The 9045-nt window shown below is 35.9% G+C and overlaps 1 protein-coding gene across 1 annotated transcript in view; it reads left to right on the top strand.

Annotated features, from left to right (window-relative positions):
- Positions 1–7457: 7457 nt before the first annotated feature.
- The window catches only part of LOC6038838 (G-protein coupled receptor 52), a 65372-nt gene continuing 63784 nt past the window's right edge, over positions 7458–9045 (top strand). Inside the window, exon 1 of the mRNA XM_038265538.1 lies at positions 7458–7475. The gene's annotated coding sequence lies outside the window, so the exon portion shown is untranslated. The remainder of the gene's footprint in view (positions 7476–9045) is intronic.

Genomic DNA, 9045 nt, shown 5'->3' with positions numbered 1-9045 from the left:
TCATAGTTTTTCTCATAGTTTTTTTTTATTTTTCTATAGCAAACATTTTACAATGTAAGTTTTTGTCCTTCCATAGCGGCACTTTCTGGTCAATTTTGTCATATTCGGAATCCTCGGAAAATTTCACGTTAGCTAGAAGTATTGGAGTTGTAACTTGTATGTTGTATGTTAGTAAGAGTTGAACTTCCTATTGATTAAATGTCAACTTTCAATATTTCTACTGTCTCGAGGTTTCACCGGAAAGAAGATTCATTGTTGATGCGAACCATTTTGGCTTGATCCTCTCCATTTCAATGTCGAAAAAACAAGAAAAAAAAAACTTAAAAGGCCCGTCCCTCGGATTTACCATCTCAATAACATGGTGACACACCGGTAATGTTCCCATCATTACTTACTTCTTTTATCGTTTTGTAAGAATCTCCACGACACAGCCACACACGTACACACAAAGTGAGTCGTTTTGTTCATTGTCTCGTGCCAAGAAGATGAAAGAACAAAACAAAAGAATGAAACGTGAAAAGTCGTGTGACATAGAGGCGACTGCGACACGACAACAACAACTTTTAAAAAAGACAAAAAAGGGGGACCCATCTTCAACAAGTGGAGGACCCCTCGTCGTGCTCAGCTTTCCAGCTGCCGGGGGGTCTCCACGGCGGACGCTTCGATACGGAAGTGTGGCATTGGATACCAAACAAGAAAAAAGCTATTAAATTACCATTTCTTCGACAAGGATCCACAATTGACATAAGCGATGTATTAATTTTTTGCTAATAATTTAATTGTTTGTTGTTAACTAAATTGATTTGTTAGTCAGAATGGGAAATGAGAATTAAATTTAAAAAAATGTTTTTACCGTGCAAATTTTATAACTATATTTGCAACGAAATGCTATTAGTCTTACATGCATGTTGTAAAACTTGTGTTTACATTACTTGACACTTCCTCGAGACACGAGATCGTGTGTGTGTGTGTGTCCTCATCGAAATGGAATTTTAAATATAGAACCTTACCGTATGTTCCTACAACCCGCCATGTATACCAACTACTTCCCTCAAGGGTACCCTCCTCCTCCTCAAGTGTGTGTATGCGTTTTATTTACAAATAAATGAGAGAATCGCGGAAAACGAGGCGGTTAATAAACATGTTGTGTGCCAGTCGTGAGCGAGGGGCACGTCACCATCTCGCCTCCTTCCCAGACGCGCGTCGTGATGTCTCATATGCCGGGGCACGTCTCTTCCGGTTTCTATACCGAATTGAACCAAGATCGTCTAGAAATCTGTCTGGGCTGGGAAGGATAGATGGAGTCACCAGACGGGTACTTTTCGCTTGACAGTAAGGGATTGGTATTGAGCAATTTAGGTTTGAGTGCAAGGTTTTTGCAGACTTCTTTCGGGATTATCTCTCGAAACGTCAAAAATCGTCGTGTGATAACGAGGCCAATTGTTTTTCGATTTTCACGATTTAGAATATATTTACCACATGTTTGGATCTACACATTAAAAATACATTCACCGTATTTTTTCAAGTTTTTGATTCTCAGATCGGAGACAAGCATGAAGACTGTAAAAAAACATACTTATTTTTAATTACTAAAATATTTTGCAAATCTATTTTTTCTAAATTCAAACTTGAAATTTAATGATCTATCAAACATTCCCTTTCATTTGTCCTCAAATGTAGCAGAGGGACATAATTAAATAATTAGGTGTTTCAATAGTTTGCCTCTTTTAATTGTTTTATCCGGTATATTTTCGTTCCAGAAAATTTGTGTATTCTGTAACTATGTTTACAACAGTTTACAACATATGTTATATTTTCTAACCCATTTTGAACATGAGTAATTCCAGAGCGTCCAATTTTCCCGGGTTTTGAATTTCCCGGGAACGGTTAATAATATTTGCAAAATCCCGGGAACTCTCGGGATATTACTGAAATTGACAAAAAACATTGTGGAATAAATTTGTAAAGTATAAAAGCTTGAATTCATACAATAAGCTGACTGCCATTAACCAATCTGTTTCAGATTCAATGAGCGCTTACATGTTTTTAGTTTATATTCCTTTTAATATTACTAGAAATAAAAGAGAAACATAGCATTTGATAACCAATAAGTTTTAAATTTTGAATAAGCTTAGTTTATAATTTCAAATTTGAAAAAAATAACATAAGTAAACAATTCAATCTTTTAAAAATATACAAAATTTCATAGAGCCGATCTGTATACAGTAAAAAAATATCAATTTTCCTCAATAAGCCATATTACAGGTGATATTGCACAATACAATTTAAAATGCTTTAAAAATGTAAGGCTTGATTTTTAAAATATTGCATTCATTTATATTTAACCAAGTTAAAATACCTAAACAATAGTTTGCGAAATATCGCGAGATGAAAAATATTTATTGTGATTATTAGGTGCCACTAAGAAAAACTCTTTATGGGACCATCCATAAACCACGTTGACACTTTGTATTTTAAAACACCTTTTCCATGCGAATGTTGAAACTTTGGCTTGTTATTTCAATATTTATAATTTTTATTTGTCCCCTTCCCTCTTGACACCGCCCAGAGCCGAAGGACAAAAACTTTGTAAAGAAAAACAAATTTATCCGGCAAAATGCACTTTTTGAAAAAGGTTAAGTTATTTTTGATTGAAATTATGATTTTGCATCTTATAATTGTTTTGGAATTTTGTGTGAAAATATGTTCAATTATATCCAAACATCATCATTTTTCAAAAAAAAAACCCATACCTCTAGTACTAGATTTAGCACAAAATGTGTGCCCCTAAATGAAAAATTATAAAAAAAAATAAAAAATATGTATTTAGAAAATTTAACTTTAAGAGCGTTTCCGCGAACAGGGCATACCCCTTTGTATGGGACGTCGTTAGGACCTCACCAATCTGCCTGAAATTTTCAGGGGTTGTTTGTACATATTTTGAAATTAAATATGTCTTTATTGAATTTCTTATCAAAATAACATTTCTTTTGCATGATAAGTGGTATGGCTTAGTGCTCTTCATCTTTATTGTATTTTTCGTTTTATTATTAACTATTCACATTCACTATTCACATTTATTGAATTCAAATTGTTTTACAGTTTTGCATCGAATTCAATACATTTGGAAAAAGAAAAAAATATTTCAACAACTAATCCTAACATAGACCTTAAATAAAAATTCATTGAATTACTCAAAATCATTAGAACGAGTAAACTACGAACTGTATTTTAAAATGAAAGCTCCAAGCGTTTTTACTTGTTCCTGGTGAGTTTAGCACGCACGCAGTGTTGTTGTCATCTGTCAAATGTTCAGAAGTTCTTATGGTGAAAACAGGTCATTACTGCCGAATTTTCACAAACTCAGCTCGTTTTGGGCAGCTTCGATTCTTGGTAGAATGGTCACCACCGCAATTGAAGCATTTGACTTCGATGTTCTCGTTGATTGTGTTGCAAGCTTAAGTTTTGTACTCACCTCCGCAGGTTGCACAACGACTCTTGATGAAACAGTTCCTTCCACCATGTCCAAACTGCAAGCAGTTCGAACACTGTGTCACGTCTCGGTGCACTGGACGATAACGTTCCTAAGACACGATGATGTTGAAAATTGCCCGAACTGCCTTCAGCTCAGACGGCGTTGTCGATCCTTTCTCGAGATGAACCAGGTACAGTTGATCACGATACTTGATGGCCTTGTTGTGTCTAGTCATCTTGAAGACTTCGATTACGTTCAACTTAAGATTTTTGAGCTCTTCTTTCAGCACACTCACATCCATGTCGTACAGGCCTCGGAGGACCTGTTTCATGGGGCGTTTACCTGGATCGTCATGGCTGTAGTGTGTTGTTCAAGAAATCCCGAACGTAGTTGTAATCCTTTCTGGTAGGTAGCAGAATTTTGAGTCCATCAGCACACAAGCGAATGGAAGCTCGTAAAGCACCAGATTTGATAAACCCGGTCAGCCACTTTCGCACCGAGTCCGATGACGAGGTTTTCACAAAAAATGGGTGGCAACTTTTCCCGTCGTTCAAATTCTTCCTTCTCGCTCACGTCCACAGGGAGGGTAGCGAGCTGGTTTCCATACGAATTTTTAGCGTCCTTGCTCAAACTGCCTGGCTTTGCAGGTAGCGCTTCGGCATTCTTTAGCTTCTTCAAATCTGCCGATCCTGCTTGTGAGGACCGCCTCTTTTTCTTGCCGTGAGGCATTTTTGCACTTTTTAAGCACTTTTTGGTTTGTGAGGGACGCACGTCTGACTCGCTGCTCTGCTAATCGCAGACTGTTTATACATATAAAACTAGCATCTTGCCAAAATATGAGCACTCTAGGTCGACGGGAAGTGGGGCAAATCGGGACACAAAATTCAAAATGCATCTGAAAGGGCTTAAAAAATGCAACGAAATGCAGGACGAGGCATCCCAATTGGTTAAAATTTAAGGGAGTTATTGGCATTTTAGTGAAAAAATAGCATAATTTTCAAACTCAAATAAAGAAGTGTTCCATCCAGATATCAACTCGATTCGACCTACAGCTCCCCTACGTCACACTTTGTCACGCAAGGTTTAACCCCCCTCAAAAAGTACGTCACATTTTGCCAGCCATCCCAACCCTTCCATGTGATTTTTTAATAGTTTTTTTCTTTAAACTCTCATTATTTTGGTATTTTTTCAATTCTATTATGAAAAAATAATAATAAGTTGTCAAATTATTCATTTTTTAACAATAAAAATTGCGATATAACAAAAACTGTTTTGAATCTTTAAAAAGTTAGAAGACCTGGTATAACATTCAAGTAAAAATCTTGAAAACTGTTTTCACAGCTTTGTATCTAAAAAAATTAAGCCATTTATAGCAGTTTTCTTATTAACACCCTGCTTTCAGAGCATTTATTTTTATCGGGCAAGAATTTGCAAAATATTGAAGTTTCAGCTGAACAAAAAAAAATATGACTATATCATCAATTATAATGTGATACTTCTAAATACAAAACAAAACTGATATTTCAAAAACTGAAAAAAAAACAATGAAAATTATTTCAGAGTATCCCGGAGCTCACTTCTAACAATCTCAGCCACATGTTTTAAGTAACTATGAGAAGGGTTAGTGAAATTTCACGATTTCGCGGACTGCGTGAAATCCGTGAAATTTGGCTTTTTCCGCAAAATCCCGTGAATTTTATGATTGTGTGAAACTGTAACGATTTTTCTTAAAATGATTTACCAAGCTCAAATAGGAATAAACATAATTTAATACCCTTGTTTAATGACTAATATAGTGTTAGTGATTTTCGACGATTTTGTGGACGCCTCGAAATTTATCCATTTTCTCAAATCATTTTTTTTTTCTTCAAAATAACAACATAATAAATATTTCATCCATACAGACTATTCAAGTAAATTTTATTAGGTTTCATTTGAAAAGCTTGTTATGAACCATTGAAAAATTGTTCAGATTTTTAAGTTTTTTTAGAAACTATGTTTTGTAATATTTTCATTCGCTGTTTAAAAAAAAAAATGCGATTTCATTTGAAAGGTATAGTTTAAAACATTTTAAAAGAATCAGCGCTCTTTTATTACGTCACGCAAACAATCGGATTTTTAGACCTCCCCCCTCCTTCGTAACAGCATTTCCATACAAATAAAAAAATGTATGGAGCGAAAAACGGCCTTCGACCCCCCCCTCCTCCCCACCTACTGCGTAACGTAATAAAAGAACGCTCCCAAATGGAGATATTTTGAAAAAATGTTAATGTGCCAAATGTCGCAAAAAAAAATATTTCACTAAGTTTTTGCTGGACAAGTTAAACCTTGTTTTGATATGAAATGCAGTAAAATATAGCAAATCAGCGAAAACTTTTTATTTTTATAAGTCGAATATTGAAAAAGCGATCAATAAATGAGAATACGCATGCCCTATATAAAGAGCCCATCCATAAACTAGGGGGAATCTTTTTTTGATAATTAGGAGATTTTTTTGTGTCTACGTTCAAATTTATTTTGGATTTTTTTAGTTTATTGATAAATAATATATAATGAAGCATAAAAGTTGTTTCTGTGATTGAAACATAAGACTTTCAGAGTTACTTTATCATTTTTCTCGTTCCGCGAAATTTGCGTGAAATTTAGTGTTATGAAATTTAGGTCCCCGTGAAATTTGCAATTTTTGAGCGTGAAAAATCACTAAGCCTAACTGTGAGTAAGAGTACAGCCTTGCACGGTGGAGTTAAATGTTTTCAAATCGCTAAAAATTTTAAATTTCAAATTAAGAAGTAAATATAAAGCATACTAAATATTATTTAAAAATGATACAAAATAAGAGGCGTACAGTTTGTCAATAAAAGTTAAAAGGACAAGGTCTCACCATGCCTCCCGGAATTTCATCGCTCCAACCGTCAAGGTCGTCGCAAGTGATCGAAACCATAAATTTCGTACGTTTTCGAGAGGAATAACAACATATTGCGCTGCTTGCCGTGGGCAATATTAAGAGCATCATCCCACTCGCCTTTTTGAATCTTCTCGCATGCTGCGACGCGATACAGTGAGTGCAGTTCAGCTGATTGCACTATAAAATCAAACTTTATTGGCTTTTGATGAATATCTGGATGGCACTTTTATTAAGATGAAGTCATTCCTTTGGTTGTGAACAAAGTTGGTGCTTTCAGTGTTTTTGATTGATAAAAAATAGTTTTTAAAGTGAATTGCAATAAAATTTGTTTTTTTTTATTCCTCTCAACCATCGATAACAGCCATAAACGGGAGTTAAAGTGATTTACTGGACCATTCAACCATAAACCGCTTCATTTAACAGTCAATTCACGCTATCACTTGACGTTGCCCGTGTCAGACACCCACAACCACCACCACCACTCATCCTTTCCCTTTCTCCCAGGGATCCTTGTCAGAGCCTTTGACGTAACTTTCTCACAAGCCCTCATTGATTGGGAGGCTTGTTAGGGCCGCTTCCGCCACCCACCCTGTTAACCCCAATCACATGAGAGAAGGAAAGGAAATGAGAACTACTAGTTTAGCTCGACCGCACTCACACAAACAAAGCACGTTCACCAACACCAACAACGCAGAGTCGCTATCCTTTGCTGCTGCTCTCGCAGCATAGCATAGTCACTCACAAACGGTGAGTGCCATGAGTCGTGAGAGAGAAATTCCGAATCGGAAGCTCTCACTCTCTCGCGTTTTCCCCGGTTTTCCCGGGGCCGGAATGACGTCACAACTTGCTTCAAGACTGCTGCTGCTGAGGGGGTGACATTGGACCTGGTGAGTGGGTGGTTGGTTGTTTTGTGCTTTATTGTGCTCGCGGAAGCGCGTCCTGTGTCTTTTTTTTTCGCTGCATGCAGGATGTCTCCTGGTTTTGTGAGGATACAACACGGTTCGTCCTGTGAGAGTATTTGTTGTGCAATGAAGTGTGCAAACAAAAACGCAAATCGTTAGTGAAACGAGATGGGTTCGGTTTCGGCACGCTTCGGTGGGTTTTCCGATTTGGATTTGAATATTTGGTTCAGTGATCTGTTGAATTTAATTTCATAAAATTTCTTCCAGTTTATCTTGTTTTTCAGTTATTGAAATGCAATTGAATTCGTTTACAATTTATTAGATTGATGATAATTTGAATCATTCTGTTACCTTACCCACTGAGGAAAAGCTACAAAATCACTCGGTTATTGAACTTCTAAAGTACGGTACAATAACCTACACTCATTTATAAACATCGACTCAAAATCAAATTCTAAGCAATTTTATGTGCTTGTGTAGGCAAAGTACAAAGCAGGGCTGTGGAGTCGGAGTCAGAGTCGGAGCCGGAGTCGGTTTTTTGTCAGGCGACTTCTAGCTGGTTTTTATGACTGACCGCTCGATATGTCAGCCAACATATTTCGCAGGGCTGTGAAAGCTCGAGCTCGATCATTGTTTGCATCAGGACACTGTGACGAGGAGTTCATAATTTTTGGGTTTAATTTATATTGTTTTTCACTGAGCCTAGAAAGCATTATACCGTTTTAAAAATATATCCATTCAAAATATTTTTTTTTTTCGAAAAATGCCAGTTTTTTACCTTTTTAAAATAGTGTCCATGATTGTCCATTTCTAAAAATATTGAAAGTTTGGCCCTTTTAAAATGTTAGTAATCATAAAAAAAACTTCCGAAAAGATCGGAAAATTTCACGAATGTTTCATTATTCAATATTGAAAATCGGACAATTAATTGCTGATATATTGACATTAGAAAATGGAGAGTTGTTTGGGTTGGACTCAGAAAAAAAAATAATTGTGCTGGGGCTGCCCTCATCAGCCAACGAAAATGTTATGAATATTGTAAACAAAACATTCGCGTGTATTGGTGTTGATGTTGCATCTGTTTCCTTTACAGCGAGCAGATTGTACTCTAAACCTAAAAACAGTAATATTGTGGTACCAATTAGGGTAATATTTGATGAAGTAACAATGAAAGATTATGTACTGGATAAAAAACGTGAATTTGGACAGCTAAAATCTAATGTTATCAACAGAACTCTATTATTGAATGGAAATGCGACTAATATCGCGATTCGTGAAGAAATGACTCCGCTGGGGTTAGAATTGTTGAAAGAAATGCGTGATAATCAAAATGTTCTTGTCAAAAAAACTGATGATAGTCCTACTGAAAAAATTGCCAATCGGGATGATTTGAATCGGCTGATTGCTCGCTACAAAAACATTAATCGTCCATGTTCGGATTCTAGTTCGCCCGGACAGGAACAGCAAGAGGGTAAGAAACGTAAAGTAAAGAAATAAAACAAAAATGCTTGACTTAGTACTGATGCAAATTTTATTTAAAAATGTATAATGAAATTAAAAATTTTTCGCACGATAACATTGAAGATTTTAATGCAAGCTACTCTTTGAATGAAAATAAGTTTTTAAAAATACTACAGTGGAACGTTAGAGCAATCAATGATCTTAACAAATTTGATGATATTTTGCAAACCTTGGACAGCAGTAAAACTTCCGTTGATATAGTTGTCTTAGGCGAAACCTGGCTGAAAAATGATTTTTGTGCA

The sequence above is a fragment of the Culex quinquefasciatus genome, chromosome 3, assembly GCF_015732765.1.
Source record: "Culex quinquefasciatus strain JHB chromosome 3, VPISU_Cqui_1.0_pri_paternal, whole genome shotgun sequence".
Taxonomy (NCBI): Eukaryota; Metazoa; Arthropoda; class Insecta; order Diptera; family Culicidae; genus Culex; species Culex quinquefasciatus.
Note: the sequence above shows the minus strand (reverse complement) of the source record. Positions and strands in the feature narration are given on the sequence as shown.